Raw genomic sequence first — 18,039 nt, 5'->3', positions numbered from 1 at the left:
TCTTGCTTATATGTCCAAGACGACAATGCCATAATGATGCTTTATCCAAGTTATTATTATTAACAGAATCAATACACAATACATTATTTCCTAAGTTATCAACCACAGATACAGTTTCATACACGCCATCACAAGGTAATGCTTTAAAATAAAGAACATTATTAAAGAAAGCATTAATCGAACCAACTTCATTATCAAATGAAAAGGTGAAACCTTGTTTATACAATGCATGAAAGGAAATAATGTTTCTTGCCATTTCTGGCGAATAACAACACTTATTCAAATCTAAACTAAACCCACTACTTAGCGATAAAGTATAAACTCCAATCTTGGTGATAGGTAAAGCTTTCCTATTCCCCATGATTAAGTTTATTCTTCCATGCTCCACATTCTCACTTCTTCTTAGTCCCTGCAAATCAGAACATATATGAATACCACAACTGGTATCAAGGACCCAAGATTTAGAATGGGGTGAGTTATTAGATAAGATAGTGTAAATACCTGAATGGTTGGGTTTAACTTTCCCATCCTTCACATCTTGCTGGTACTTTGGGCAGTTCCGCTTCCAATGTGACTTTTCATGGCAATAGAAGCATTCAGCCTCTTTAGGGTCAGAAGAAGGAGTGACAAAACCTTTCTTGGTTCCACTTGAAGAAGAGCCATCAATGGTCCTAGCCTTGGTACCCTTCGAAGAGCTCTTCCTCTTCTTCCCTCTACCTTTCCCGATTACCAAAACCGGGGCGGAGTTTGGAGTAGGAGTGTTAACAACCGACTTACCCTTAAGACATGTTTCTGCCGTCTTGAGGAGTCCCTGAAGTTTGCTGATTGTGACCTCTTCCTTATTCATGTGATATGTCATGCGGAATTGATCATAGCACGATGGTAAGGAGTGCAAAATGATATCTATTGCAAGCTCCTCAGGGAAGTTCACATTATGCTTCAGCAACCGATCCACATACCTTTGCATTTTCTGCATGTGGCTCGTGACGGATTCCCCGTCCTTCATCATGGTTGTTATGATAGAGCATATGATTTCATACCTCTCTTGTCGTGCACTTTGATGGTATCTTTCCATCAGATCTTGGTGCATTTCAAAAGGGTAGAAGTCCTCATAGGACTTTTGGAGTTCCGCTGTCATGGTGGCCAACATGATGCATGCCACTTTTGTAGCATCCCTTTCATGTGCCCGGAAGTCAGCGATCTCCTGGGGAGTTGCAGTGGTCTCATCAATCTCCTTAAGCTCCTTGTCAAGGACATATTCTTTGTCCTCGTAGCGGGTAATCATCCTGATGTTTCTGATCCATTCATTGAAGTTGGATCCATCAAAAGTGACTTTCCCACACAAGTTCATAAGGGTAAAGGAACCATTAGGATTAGACTCAGAAGCAGCATTATTTGAAGACATCTGAAAGAAGAGAACAAGATTAGTTTAGATATTAAGAGAGTCCTTAATAAAACACCCAAATGTAATATTAAGGCTAGGATCCAATCACAATATATTATAACTTAGAAGAGGTATGCCGTAATCCAAGCTATAACATATTTGAAAGGTAGGTGAATGACGATTCACCAATTTCCACCATGAAAAACGAAATATAAATATTAGGTTTTTAATTGGTTCTTAGAAATTCCTAGATTCTTTTGAGATTCAATGAACTTTTCAAAGGCATGTTTCAATCTCGAGTGTGCCCTCCAAGTTTTGTGATTGGGATACCGAGGATCACCAAACGAAGTGTGAAGTAACCATGAAAATCACTTGGTACCCTCAAGGTTTATCACTCAATCGATGTGCCGGTAAACCACACACGCTCCACCGATGCTATGGTAAACCTTAAGTCACCCTTTACCTACCTTGTTAAGTCCAAGTTAGTGTGCCGGTTAACCACACACGCTCCACCAACGACTTAAACAAAGTGTAAAGTGTAATTTCATGGATTAGCACCTTATTCACATTTTCCTAAAGTAACTAATATTGGGAATTTAATAAAAGCATTTAGTTACTTTATAATATTCATCATACTTTTAATGAGAATTTATAAGTCCTTGTCCTACCCGTTCGTCTAACGACCCTCCACCGATCAAGGAAGCGGTGGGTGAGAGTGGACACCCATTAAGTTGCCATTTTATAGGCAACAACCTTATACCCCCCTTATAGACCGGCTTCGTGAATGAGGCGTACTAGCGGTAAGACGACTTGACGTTATACATATATATATTAGTAACTTATAATATTATAAAGTATAAGGGTTGAATTTTAACTTTTAAAATTCTAAGGGTTGGAACTAAAGTTTTAATCAAGACTTTACATGTTCCAAAACTTGAGGGCAAGTTTTGTAAACTTCCAAAACTTTTCATTTCTTATAACTTATGAATTAATTGAGTAATAAAAATGAAGACTCTTCATTTTTTATAACTCTTGTGTTCTTTTAATGGCTTTAATAAAAGTGAGACTTTTGGTTTTCCATAACTTGAGGAGAAGTTATGGACTCCATTAAAACACATTATGATCATGAATTAAACTACCATGAAGGTTACAAACAATTCCTATGATCATCTAATCTTCATAAGTTCAAGAACATGAATATGAACACTTTCAAGAATCAAAAATTACACTTAAAAAAAAACTTGTAATTTTAATAATTGCCATTGTAAATGGATTAGCATAAACATTACACCATCTAAAACAAGCTTTAAAACATCAAAACAGTTTAGGGTAATGTTTCTAGTCCATTTCCAGCAACAAATGTGCAAACTTTCATACGAGCAGAAAACAGAAAGACGATTTTTTTCAAGCTGTTTGCACAAAAAAAAACAACAAACAAACCTAGGCTCTGATACCACTGATGGGTTTTGAGCATTCTAACACTTCCTAAGTGTACATGCAACCCTAATAACCTTGGATCTATGTTTGTCTAATTATCATGCAAAGTTGAATTCCAAGGTTATATTCCAATCTAGCATACATGGGGAACAAATTTTAACTTGCATGAAAGATAGAATAACTTACCTTGTTGTTGTTTATGATCCTTGAAACCTTGTGAGCCTAGCACCCCAAGTGTGATGCCTCAAATGCTTCACACAACACCAAATGCTTTTGGAATGACTTTAGAGAGAATACACACTTCTAAAATCGGCCTAGCCCTCTTGTTTCTTATGTGTATCCAATTTTAGTGGAGAATGGGTTTCTTATATAGTGTTGACACATCTAGGGTTACACCATGTAAACCCTAATGTGTCATGACTCTTCATTTCCATGACCCATGGGTTTGTAACTCCCATGGAGCATCCATGGAGCATCCTATGGGTGGAACCCAACTTGATAATCCATGGAGCCTCTTAGCCCACTATATAAGATATGGAAGATTTACATAATCTACCCATATATTTAATTAGTTATCTTTTGATCACTTAATTAATTCTAAATTAATTCTTGATCAAACTAATTAAATAATATTATTAATATATTAGAACTTATAATATATTAACAAACCATAAGTGTTATTTCTCTCATTTTAGTTTATCCAATTGCATGGTGCCATGCAACCCAAATGGACCATGCCGGGTCGGGTCAAGTACATACCAGAAATAGTTATGGACTTAGACACCTTATCCAACAGTATACGGGCGGGGCACGTAGCAATTTGATGGAGGAGGCACATAGATCGAGATTCTCGATCCATCCCGGGGCCACGAAGATGTATTTGGACCTGAAGAGAGACTATTGGTGGCCCTGTATAAAGAGGGATGTTGCATGGGTAGTAGAGAGGTGCTTGACTTGTCGCCGGGTTAAGGCCGAGCACCAGCATCCGCATGGCAAGTTGCAGCCACTAGAGGTTCCCCAGTGGAAGTGGGAACAGATTTCTATGGATTTTATCACCAAATTTCCAAGGACCGTGAGGGGTGTTGATGCAATTTGGGTGATTGTGGACCGGCTGACGAAGAGCGCTCACTTCCTTGCTATCAATGAGAGCTCTTCTGCGGAGAGGCTGGCAGAGACATATGTGAGAGAGGTGGTGTCGCGGCATGGAGCGCCGATCTCGATTGTGTCAGACTGAGATGTTCGTTTTACTTCCAGGTTCTGGAAGAAGTTTCATGAGGAGTTGGGTACGAGATTGCATTTCAGTATTGCTTACCACCCACAGACGGACGGGCAGTGTGAGCGGACGATTCAGACACTTGAGGACATGCTTCGGGCATGTGTTATGGACTTCAGTGGAAGTTGGGACACATACCTACCTTTGGCTGAGTTTTCTTACAACAACAGCCACCATTCGAGTATTGGTATGCCTCCCTTTGAGCTTTTATATGGGAGGAGGTGTCGGACCCCCATCTGTTCGGGAGAGGTAGGGCAACGAGTGATGGGTAGCACTGAGATAGTTCTTAAGACGACTGAGCAGATACAGCAGGTCAGACAGAGGTTACTAACAGCCCAAAGCCGTCAGAAGAGTTATGCGGATAAGCGGCGATCCGAGCTCGAGTTCCATGTTGGAGATTTCGTACTCCTGAAGGTATCTCCTTGGAAAGGAGTGATCCGATTCAGGAAGAGGGGCAAGCTGGGGTCCCGATACATTGGTCCATTCAGGGTGACCGCGAGGGTGGGTAAGGTAGCATACCGTCTGGAGCTACCCGAGGAGTTCAGTCAGATCCATTAAACCTTCCATGTATCCCAGTTAAGGAAGTGTATAGTCGATGAGACGGCGGTTGTGCCGCTAGAGGATATTCAGGTGAACGCGAGTTTGAATTACATTGAGAGACCGATCGCGATCTTAGATCGGAAGATCAAGGTTCTGAGGAACAAGGAGGTGCCCCTGGTTAAGGGCCATTGGCAACATCGGAAAGGGTCCGAGCTGACCTGGGAGCTAGAGATAGAGATGCGGGAGCAGCATCTAGAGTTGTTTGCAGAGTGAGACTTCGAGGGCGAAGTCTGATTCTAGTGGGGGAGAATTGTAACATCCGGATTTCCAAGTATCATAATTTAAATATTTATTTTGAGTTGAGAAGAGGGACTCGACGAGTTGACGCCTAGACTCGTCGAGTAGGATAGCGATTGATGACTCAGATTAATGAATGGACTCGACGAGTCGGTGAGGCGACTCGACGAGTCCGTGCTGTTGAATGAAACCCTAAATCTTTGGGTCTGAGCCCTATTTAAAGGCATTTATAGCCTTCAGTTGCGGCTACCTTCCCAGAAGAAAGAGCCCTAGCATATTTGAGCGTGTGTAGTGAGAGAGAGAGAGAGAGAGAGAGCCATCTTGAACCATTTGTTGTGATTTTGCTAAGGAGGAGAAGAGATCCAGCAAGAAGGACCAAAGGAGGTTGTTGTTCTAAGGCTTTCAAGCAAGGAGGCTTCACTTTGAGGTAGCAATTCGGCCCTTTTCTTCTTTATTGTGTAGGCTTCTTGAATCAAGGGTTTCTTTACCTTTTCTTGAGATAGAATAAGAGCATGAGAGGTCCCAATGTGAAATAGACCTTAGATCTGGACCTTGAGAGGTCCATAGAGCCCCAAACATCCAGCTTTATGCAGTTCGTTTTTGGGTTTTAGAACATGGTTGTCATATTAGGGCTAATTCATCATATAGAGCCATATGAGTGTTGCATGAGCATAAAATTTGGACCTTTATGTAACTTTTGAGAGTTAGAAGGCCAGATCTATAGGTTAGAGAAACATATCTGACCTCAGAAGGTCATTTGAGCATTCTCATGGAAGAAACTCGCTGATTCCATGAGCGGACTCGACGAGTCGGATCGTGTTGCACCACGATTCGTGATCAGTGGTAACCCGTCGAGAGAAAGGTTAACTCGACGAGTCGAGTGAGGCCTTAGGAGGATTCAGAGGACATGTATGGACTCCCCAAGTCACCCGAGTGCACTCGACGAGTCTGGTCAAAGTTGGACCGTTGACTGGGGTTGACTTTTAGGGTTTGGTCAACATTTGGACATTGGACCATTGTAGGGGTAAAATGGTCTTTTCCCCTTCTGAGAGAATATAGGGAGGGACTAGTCAAGCCTTTGAGAGCCGTATTAATTAGAGATAATTACTTTATGTGATTAAGCGGAGGCTAGATCAGATATTTGAGTTCAAGACTTTCCGAGATTACCTGACGTGAGTCTTCTCACTATACATTACCTAGAGTGGTAACTATGTGCATACCGGAGGGTCTTATGTGTTATGTGTATGTTGAGTTTATGTGCTTTGTGATATATGTATGCTATGTGTTATATAGACCAGACCGGAGGGTCCTACGATTTAGACCGGACCAGAGGGTCCAACGATTTAGACCGGACCGGAGGGTCCAACGAGTTAGACCCGACTGGAGGGTCCAACGAGCTACGGGACTGGAGGGTCCCACTGAGACACATTGACCGGAGGGTCATACCGAGTTATAGCCTCGAGTGGCTTATGTGTTGTATGTGTTATTTTGGGGAACTCACTAAGCATTTATGCTTACCGTGTTATGTGATATGTGTTTCAGGTACCAGCGAGGATCGCGGGAAGGCGCCGACATGATTTGTACACACTGGCAGAGGATTATGTTTTGAGATTCTGGGATATGTTTTATTATGATGACATTTGATACATGAGGTTTTGAGAATATTATATGAGTTTTATTATGTGGAAAAATGAAAAATTGTTTTAAAATTTACGTCGTTACAAATACTACCTTCCACACCTATCCATGCTTTCCTCAGCAATCCTCCCGAATCCTCCAAGTCGCTTCCTCAAACTGGTACACCCAAGTCTCACTGAGCCTCACTACTAACCCATTGAAACATATCCTAGGCTTTCCTAGGTTCCCGTACCCACCCAGTCCTCAGCTGCTGAAAGATTCCTAGCAATGTCAACTAACTACCTCATGAATGTAGCTAGCTCACATTACTAAGAGTCCCACAAAGCACAAAGCAAGCAGCATTCAAACAATGGAAAATCTAACCATCATATTCCAATCGAACCATTCTATCATCTACTCAGGAGTCTATACATGCAATTCAAAGGCCCATACAATCAGTCATAATCTAAACAGAGTATCCTATCACTGACTGATCAGTACTATCATGCAGCTTATCAAGAACATACAGCAGGCGCATAAGGCATCCTTCCTAGATCCTCAACCCTAGTCTAGCATGCAGTTCTCATACACATATAGTAGGCATACAAGGTATCCTTCCTATACCCTTAGCCCTAATCTAGCATTCACTTCTCATAATCATATTATAACATAACATGTAGGGGTATCTTGGGGAAAACTTACTTGAGCTCGGCTGATTGCACGCATCACACACCTTGTTCTTTTCAAAGTTCCTTCTTCTCTTTTCAAATTCTTTTTAGAAAATGATTTTTCCTTTTGAAATTTTCCGTACCAAGTCCTTAGTTTGAGTCCAGACACACTCGAGAGTGTGTCCGAATCCCTCAAACCAAGGCTTTGATACCAACTTGTAACATCCCAAAATTCAATGCCAAAAATTTCATTTTTAGATAAGTTATTATAAAACCATAAGTATAAAAACATCCATAATAACATCTCATGTCAAATCCCAAGTGTCAATAGACAAACATGTTATCATAAAAATAATATCAGAGTGTAATCCCAAAGATCTCATGTGCGGAAAACATAGTGTGATGCGCTGCGATCGAGCTGACTCTTTTCCTTTGAAAATGAAGTACCTGAAACCAAAACTGAAAACCGTAAGCACGAAGCTTAGTGAGTTCCCCCATCATACCACATACCACAAAACATACATACTGCCGGGCAATTCTGGGGTGCCCGACCTACCCATGTCAAGCAATTCTGGGGTGCTGACCTACCCTGTCAGGCGATTCTGGGGTGCCCGACCTACCCATGTCAAGCAGTTCTAGGGTGCTGACCAACCTGTGTCAGGCCATTCTGGGGTGCCGACCTACCCTTCAGTCCTAAAGACCGAACTTGGGGACTATTCCCCTCTTACTACCACTATCACATATAACATATCATAAACATACTGCTAGGCATGCATGGGTTCTAACGACCCCTTCGGTATCTTTCAACTAGTATCAAGGGACTATTTCACCCCTACTACTGCTAAAAGACTGCTCTACCCCAATCTTAGCTTGATCCAAGACCAAGGCCCAATCCGAAGGCCCAATAGTAAACTATGGGTCAAATCCCAACACATGGCCCAATTTTCCAAATTGGGCCCAAACCTTTACATGGTCTCACTCTAAGGCCCAACCATTTAGTCCAGTCCAAACATTTGGAATTCTAATGGCCCAATATCATATAATCATTAAGGCCAAAACAATGGCCCATCTATGGCCCAATTTTCCAAGTTGGGCCCAAACCCTTATATGGGCCTTACCTCAAAGCCTATTAATTATTCTAGTCCATTTGCTTGATCTTGGTTGGCCCATTAATAACCCAATCATCAAGGCCGAATAGAAAGGCCCAACAATAAACCCAAGTGAAATTAGGGTTTCACATAAAATGACAATTATGGTTAAGTGTTTCTCATTTAACCCATTAAGGAATTAATCCATTAAGTCGATCGCTCTTCTAAATAAATCATATGGTGTGATTGGGCTTAATACACAATTCCATTCCAATGGCCCAAATATGGGTCCCGATAAGTCCAAGCCCATAAATCCAATGTTAGGGTTTTCTAAACCTAAATAGGGTTTCCAATCCCATCTTATCCCAATAGGCCCAATAGCTAGGTCTTTTGATCAATTAGGGTTCATTAGGCCCATTAGTCATATGTTTGGGATTTTAGGTCAATTAGGGATTCATTGGGCCCATTAGGGTTTCATTGGGCCCACTAGGGTTTTAGTCCCTTTGTCCAAACATCCCAAAGAGTCACAATGAAAACGAGGCACACTGCCACCCGACACGGCGGCTGGTGGCGGTAGGAGGCGGTGGTGGTTAGGGTTTCTTTTTCGTTATTCCACTTTGTAATACATTTTACAAAGCTTTAATCCCAAATAAACACACACTAAAAATAAACACCACACACAACTAAGCTAAACACACACATACATAACAACCTTGTGGTGGCTGGCGGTGGCACGTGGCGGCAGCCACCACCTCATGGTGGTGGTGATGCCTTTTCCAAGAATTCCGGCCAAACACACACGCCCACAAACTGAAACACGCACACCTTCACATCTATTGCTTGGAAAGAGAAGACAACCACCCATTTGATGGCGTATGGCGGCGGCAGTGGTATTTTACGATGGCAGCCACCACCTCACAGTGGTGGCGGTGGTTTTTGTTGGTTCCCAGTCACACAGCCACACCACACGAATCTGAAACAGCATCGCCCTTGAAGCCACGTGAGATACGAACTTGACCGCCTCTCGGGTGGCAAACGGTGACCGGAGCAGCAACACGTTGGACAGGCGGCGGTGGCGGACTTGTGACAACGTAACAGAAGAAGAACGGGGAAGGAAAGGGGGTCACGACTCCGACTAGTGAACGGCAACAACAACAGCTCACGACCCTAACTGCCCACGGCCCCGACGACCAAGGGGCAGTCTTCGTCGGCAAAGGAAGGGATGCATCGACGATGTTTCTGTTGGTTCTACGGTGTTTGTTGACGAGGCAGCAAGCGGTGACGCCAAAAAGGGCTGGCTGAGGAGGGCTTCTTTGATGGTGGCGGCTACCGGAAATAAAGAAGGAGGTGGCGGCCGGTGGGAGACATAAGGGTGGAGGGATGCGGCTGCAAATGGTCGATTTGGGTTAGGGTTTGTTTACTAAATACTCAACGCCCTTAAGCATTTTACCATAATGTCACAATTAGCCCCTCCCTTCATATTTTCTTTCAAAGTCAACCCATATTTTACCCTTTTAATCCCATCCATGTAAATCCCTTACAAATTAAGTCCCATATTTTACTACGTGGCCCCTCCCTCTACAATTATTTTCAAATGAGGTCCATAATTAACTCTTTAGCCCCTTTCTTATAAAATCTTTAAAAAATAATTCTCGAATTTATACTTTGACCCCCGAATAATCCAACTTATGGCATTTGGCTTCCCAAAACCAACACCGTGCTATATAATTATTAATTTAAGGGCTACGATTTATTCATTAATTTTGTCTATTTATTTATTAAATAAACGGGGTATTACATAATACATGAGAATAGATTAAAGTATAACTAACCAAACCTATGGTCAGATGCTGTAGATTATTTCATTTGTTGCAGGTACTGGTGGTAGCCATTGTACGAGATGAGGTAGGAGAATAAGGACTTGGACTAGAATTAGTTTTTATTTTTAGTATACCCTTATTTCTTTAGATTAAGATTATGATTTTATTGTATAATCAATAATAGCCTTGGATGTAAATGTTTTGAGTTTAGAATTCTGCAAATTTTATATAAAACTCTAATAATCCCTAGAATATTTAGAAGGAAAAATTCAAGCCATTACATCTTGAGCGGACAAAATTCTGAAATTGATCTTCCAACGATCATGTGGAATGACTTTAAGAAATTTACGGAAAGAAGAAAGAGCAATGAGATCCCAAGTTCGAGATTATGGGGCTCACACTTCAACAACTCTATTCTGACCTCAAGGAAGCCATTTCGATAAACCATCAACTGATGAGGTATAATGTTCTTTCAAAACTATCAAGTCTTATCGTTTCCAGAACCAGATTTAAATTGGATTGTGTAAGTTCTCTTTCCGAACTGATATTTCTACCATGTTCCCGGGTTACAAGAAATCCAATCTAGGATAATCCAAAGGGACACTTATGGATCTTGGCACATAAACGTAATAGAGAATCCTGAGATCGTTTAGAACAGGGAGAGCTCAGAAGGGTGTATCTACGAATCCATAGAGGAGTCATATTTATACTTGATAATTAGGTTTTTTTTTTGTAAATTACTTAAGTAAATCACGAAATTAAAGAATCAATGGTTTCCAAAACTGACGAGATTAGTCAATTTTACCATAATCACCCATTAGAATTCGGATTGTTCACTACAATACTAATTCAAATTTCGGAAAACTTTTTGGGGCGCTTCCCCTTGGACCCCGTTAGGGGCTCAACCCCCACCATATGTTGTACCAGCTTATTAATCGATCTTATATGTGCATGCACACGACACTCACCAAGCAAATAATATAGAGTACAAATTATAAGACCATTAGCTCACATATTAGTTCCAATTACACAAAATCTCTGGTGACACTAAAATCTCTAACAATCCTCCACCATTTTAGTGTAACCAATGAACGTACATAAAATTAATCTAAACAAACCAAACCAGTACATAAATGAAAATGTCGAAACGATTGAATTCCCATCTTAGTGTTTTACAATTTAAATACTAGAGAATCATGGTGTTTTAAGAATTGAACCATTCAACCCAACTGAATACCTGAAAATAAAATACATACAAGTTTATTGAACTTTCTAACAAATTACAACTTGACCCTATTATAAAGTCGTATGTCCTAATCCGCTCATGACTGTATCAACACCAAGTCCCCAACCTCTTGAAATGCGGCTACACTTCACAATCATGTAGGTAATTCTTTTACTTCATGTATATATATACATTTTATCAAAGGAGTTATTAAGAAGTTAAACTTCAACCTGGTCAATTGAAGAACCGCACACTTACTTGGGATGAATACTTTATGTGTTCTAATCTATAAGTGTGAGCTTTCCACATTGAGTTCAACTCCTAATATGATATTAGAAGGGAATTGGGTATCTCACCATTACAGAATTAGTTGGACTTTAATCTCATACCAATAATAGACTTGTACACTAAGTCTCTTGCCAGACCTTTACTCAAGTGATTTCCCAAATTTTGTTGCGATTTCACAAACTCAATCGAAACCACACTGGGTTTCTAATCATACTGTGTCTAAAACCTAAGTGTCTAGACTTTCCAAAATAAACCTAGCTATATGCCTTAGCCAAGGCGGCTACATTATCACAAATGATAGAGATAGGTGCTATCGGTTTTGCCCACATAGGAATCTCATAGAATAAATTCCTTAGCCACTTTGCTTCTTTTCCAGTAGCAGCTAACGCAACCAACTCATATTCCATTGTCGAGTTTGTAATATGAGTTTGCTTCTTGGAAGCCCAGGAAATGGCACCTTCCCTAAGCAAGAATACCCAACCATGCATTGGGCCGATCTGGTTATGCTAGTAGTGAAAGGGGTTATTCCTTATGGGTTAGTGATATAGAGACCTTGTGTGATGAAAATTAATAATAAAAGTAAATACAATGATGAAATAATAATAATAATAATAATAATAATAATAATAATAATAATAATAATAACAATAATAATAATAATAGTAATTATGAGGATGAATTTTTACTAATTGTAATTACAAATATGAATGAGAACAAATATGTAGAAGGATGAATTAATAATAATAAAAGAAATTACAAAGATGAATTATTATTAATAGTGGTTACAAAGATGAATGAGGAATAAGTATTTACAATGAGGATAGCGAAGAATAATATTAATTATATTATAATGAAGTTATGTGATGATAACGAAGTTTAATATATAAAATATTATAGTAATGAGTAAAAATGAATAATTAAAAAGATGAATAGTGATGTGTAATTATTAATGAAGACTCAAATGAAGAATAATATTAAAATATATTATAGTGCTGTTTATATGATGTATGTGATGTCATGCAATGTGTGTATCTGAATGTATGATATGTGTCACATTCTCGTGGTGCCACACCGCCACATCCCTTGGAGGAGATGAAAGGCCAGCCTTGCAACGTGGCACACTCTGGTGCTGCCACGTCATCAGCACACACAGTTTCTCGCAGATCTCCGGACGGCCATAACTTTCGCATATGAGCTCCGGTTTCAACGTCTTTATATCCTCGGAATTCTCTATGAGCCCTACAACTTTCATTAAGGCATCAACATCTAAATTTTTCTCTAACAAAAGTTCATATTTAGACCGTTTTAGACTTGTATGTCCATGTGAAATTTATAACTCCTTCATACGAACTTCGTTCTTGACTGTCTTTATATTGATAGGTTCATATTCACGAGATCTTCAATTCTCGTTTAGATTGTTTTGGCTAACAATTAGTTGTTAAGAATTTCGATTTTCGTGCCCACACTGTTGCGTTAAACCTTCGAAAAATCATAACTTCTTCTCAGGAAGTCAGATTTGGACATTTTTTATATGCACGCTCTCTGTTTTATGATTACTATGACTTTCGTTTAGATTGCCTACGCTAATAAGCAACCTATCTAAAATTCACTTTTTATGATACATTGAGTCATGTCGTTTAATCGCGAAACTTCGAAGAAGCATAACTTCTTCATACGAAGTCATATTCGGACGTTCTATTAATCTATGGAAATCGTATTGATGTTTTCTACATACATACGATGATCATTTTGAATCAAAAGTGATATATCTCTATTTTGTATTTTATAATAAGCGCTTAATATTACAATCTAAGTAAATAACTCTGGATAGTTACTCTTCGTCTCTTCCTCTAGCTTCCAAGTCCATTCCGATCCTTTTGGGTTTTACCACTGAACCTTCACTAAACTGATCACCTTGTTACATAAGGTATTTGTCATCTTATCCAAGATCGCCATAGGTTTTTCTACGTAGTTCAGATGCTCATCTATGTGGATGTCTTCCAAAGGTACAATTGTGGATTCATTTGTAATACATTTCCTTAATTGGGAGACGTGGAAGGTGTTATGGATCTGACTGAGCTCTTCCGGAAGATCCAAACGGTAGGCAACCTTGAACACTCGATTAATGACTTGAAAGGGTCCGATATACCTAGGGCCTAACTTGCCCCCCTTCCGGAACCTGATGACACCTTTCCATGGTGAAACCTTAAGTAATATTAGGTCTTATACTAGGAATTCAAGATCCGACCTTTGTCGATATGCATAACTCTTATGCAGACTCTGAATGATATGTAGTCTTTCTTATACTTGTTGAATAAGTTTGGTGGTTTTGATCACAACATCAGTGCTCCCCATGACTCACTGGCCAACTTCTCCCTAGCATATCGGCATTCGACACTTCCTTCCATAAAGCATCTTAAAGGGAGGTCTACCAATAATGGAATGGTAGTTGTTGTTGTACAACAACTCTGCTAATAGTAGATAAGTATCCTAACTCCAACCTAGGTCAAGTACACACGCCCTTAACATATCCTCAAGAGTTTGTATAGTCCTTTCACTTTGTCCATCGGTCTGAGGGTGATAAGATGTGCTGATATGCAATCGGGTGCCTAGCTCATCATGGAACTTTCTCCAAAATCGAGAAGTAAAACGGATGTCTCTGTTGGAGATTATCGATACTGGTACTCTGTGATGAGAGACTACTTCCTTGACATATACTTTCTAAAGTTTCTCAGCCGAGGAACTTTCTTGGATAGGCACGAAGTGGGAACTCTTGGTTATCTATCCATTATAACCTAGATATTGCCTACTCCATGAGGAGTCTTTAGCAAATTGATGATGAACACCATTTTTATCTGCTCCCACTTCCACATCGGGATATCAAGAGGTTGTAATTTTCCATGCGACATCTGGTGTTCGAACTTGACCTTCTGAAAAGTCAAACACCTCTCGACATACCATGCTACATTTCTTTTCATACATGGCCACCAGTAACTATATCTGAGGTCCCTATACATCTTTGTAGCTCAGGGATGAATTGATAACTTGGACTTGTGTGCCTCATCCATCTGTGTTTTTCGATTTCCTCCTGAGTATGGAACCCAAATCCTTCCATGTAGAGTCAAGAACCCACGACTATCTATGTTAAAAGTTGAGATCTATCCTACAATTCTCTTTTTTTTCTGGTTCTCTTGATTGACTGCTTCACTCTGAGCTTGCTTGATCATCTGAAGTACTGGAGTGATCATTTTCATCCTTAAGCAGACACCCTTCATTGGCTTACTGGTTGTCTTATGAGTTAATGCATCAGCTACTACATTGGCCTTACGTGGGTGGTAAAGGATATTGCAGTCGTAGTATTTCAATACATCCAACCATCGACGTTGTCTCATGTTTAAGTTGGGTTGATCCATTAGGTATCTTAAGCTTTTTTGGTCTGTGTAGATGGTGCACATCACTCCATATAGGCAATTCCTCCAAATATCGAGGGCAAAGACCATTGCTCCTAACTTTAAATCGTGTGTCAGATAGTTAGCTTCATGAGGCTTCAACTGTCTGGAGGTATATACAATTACTCAATCTCGACGCATGAGGACGACTCTGAAACCCATGATTCATCAACACCTTTTTCGAGGGGTAACACTGTAGCTCTGCATAACCTTTTCCTTAACGTTTCAAATGCTAATTGTTGCTCAGGACCCCAGCAAAAAGCAACTCCTTTCTTCGTTAAACGGGTTATAGGTACCGCAATCTTGGAAAAGTATTGAATAAATATTATGTTGTATCCCGATAACCCTAGAAAGCTTTGAATTTCTGAGGGAATAGTCGGTACTGGCCATTGCATTATTGCCTCTATCTTGGTTGGATCTACTAGAATGCCATCCTGGTTAACAAGATGCCCAAGGAACTGGACCTCTCGTAACCAAAACGGATATTTGGAGAACTTTGTATACAGCTTCTCCTTCCTTAGAACCTCGAGTACCTCTCTCAGGTGTTCTTTATGCTGCTCTTGGGTCTTTGAAATGAACAAGATATCATCGATAAACATGATTACCGATCCATCAAGCATAGATCTACATAATCATTTCATTAAGTCCATGAAAGCGGAGGGTGCATTCGTGAGACCGAAAGGAATGACTACGAACTCATAATGAACATACCGAGTTCTGAAGGTAGTCTTAGGTATGTCGTCTTCCCTTACGTAGGTCTATCTTGGAAAACCACGATGCTCCTTGGAGCTGGTCGAATAAGTCGTCGATCCTAGATAAGGGAGAACGATTCTTCAACGTGAGTTTGTTAAGCTCTCTATAGTTGATGCACATCCTGTGCGACCATCATTCTTCTTGACAAACAAAATCGATGCTCCCCACAGAGAACTACTTGGTTGAATGAACCCCTTGTCCATCAACTCTTGAAGCTATTTAGACAATTACTGTATCTCTGGGGATGCAAGAAGATAAGGTCCCTTGGCTACAAGTGTCGCACCAGGAACTAAGTTGATCCTAAATTCTACTTGACGCTCCAGAGGCACACCAGACAGGTCCTCAGGGAACACATCGGGGAACTCACAAACTATTGGTACTTCTGCCATGGTTCCCTCGTTTTCCTTCCGGATGTCGATTACATAGGCCAAGAATCCCTCGCATCCATGTTCTAGGTATTTTTTTCCCCTTGCAGCGGAACAAAACGTCAAACCATTCTTCGAGCGCTCGCCCCAGATGGTTAGTTCTCCCATACTTGGGGTCCGAACCCTTACCACTTTCCGCCTACAATAGATCAGCGCTTCCAACTGGTCTATCTTGTCCATTCCTACTATTACATTCATTTCTCGCATAGGCATGGGGATAAGATTTATCGGGAAACTACTATCTTAGATTTTTAAGGTACAACTACAGTAAATATTAGATGCCTTAACGGTATGATCATCAGCTATTTCTAATTTTAAGGGGTGATCTAAATCTCCTATGGCGTAATTAAATTTTTTGCTAAACCTAAGAGATACGAAAAAATGACTTACTCCAGAATCAAATAATACTAAAGCACACATGGAGTTTACTAAAAATGTACTATATACTACGTCGGGTGCCTCCTTAGCTTCTTTTGTCGTAAGCTGAAAGGCTCGCCCCTTAACCCTGAGGGCTTCAGCTCTCCCTTAATGTCCATCGGTTATCCTCAGGGTTGCAGGTATTGGATTTCGTATTGCACCTGTCTACTTCAGAAGAGGAAATTCAGCCTTGAAGTGACCTAATTGGTTGCAATCGAAACATATATGCATATTCTGTTTGCAATACCTGGCATAATGCCTTTCCTTGCCACACTTGTGGCATCCCAGTCATGTCGGACATGGACCATCATGAAACTTCTCGCACTTATTGCAAATACGTCCCTTCTGAACTTCAATTCTTTAACCAGTAGATTTGAACTTCTTGGTTGTAGGCTGTGATGGAGCCGGAGTCTACCTCTTCTCCTTCGTATGGGTATCTAGCTCTATTTCTCTCCTCCTGGCATGATCTTGCATCTCTGCCAAGGTGTTGTAGCGATTGTTTGCTACAAACTCTCTAATATCTGTCTTGAGTATACTCAGATACCTAGACACCTTCACTTGTTCCGATGATGCGTACTCGGGTAAAACAAGGCTCCCTTTGTGAACATCTTGGTGATCTCCATCATCATTTAAGTTTTCTGCTTGAGTGACGAAAATTCCTGAGCTAGTCACTCCCTTTCCACCAGTGGAACATACTCTTCCCTGAAATTTTCTACAAACTGTTCTCAGGCTGTCATATCCTTCTCTTCCGGTGAGTAACTTTTGTGACAAAGTTCCACCAGTCCTTCGCCCAATGACTGAGGAGATTTTGCACACACCTAAACCTCAGGTTAGCCGGCAAAGTGCAAGTTTAGAAACATCCTTCTACATCTGAGATCCATCTTATTGCAGCAATTGCATCTCTGACACCACCGAACTCTAGGGGCTTGGTGTTATTGACATCACGATAAGGCGTGTACTTATCTCCGGACGAGGCTGTAGATGCAACAACATCAGTGGCGGCGGCGGCAACCGTACTGCCAATGGCAGCATATCGTTCTTCAAAGAAGGTGATTAGTTCAATTTTGATAGTTCCGAACAATTATGAGATCATCTCTCTTATAGCCGCTGTTACTGTTGTCTTTGTCCGATCACGTATGTCAGTCTCGCTCGGACTCGACCCTTCCGATCTAGAACCAAAACTACTTGCTATCGTGATCATTACCATGCTGAAGATGGAAACGAGAATGTTTTCATACGATTTTATTCAAGTTATCTGGAGATAACACTCAACTACTTCCAGTTTCTTCGAAACTTTTCCACTCTTCTTGGCTCCTGTATGGATCATGTTTCTCTGGTAGTACGGGCCCATACTACCT

The sequence above is a fragment of the Lactuca virosa genome, chromosome 1, assembly GCF_052849685.1.
Source record: "Lactuca virosa cultivar CGN04683 chromosome 1, Lactuca_virosa_CGN04683_v6, whole genome shotgun sequence".
In the NCBI taxonomy this organism is placed as follows: domain Eukaryota; kingdom Viridiplantae; phylum Streptophyta; class Magnoliopsida; order Asterales; family Asteraceae; genus Lactuca; species Lactuca virosa.
This window is presented reverse-complemented; position numbering follows the sequence as displayed.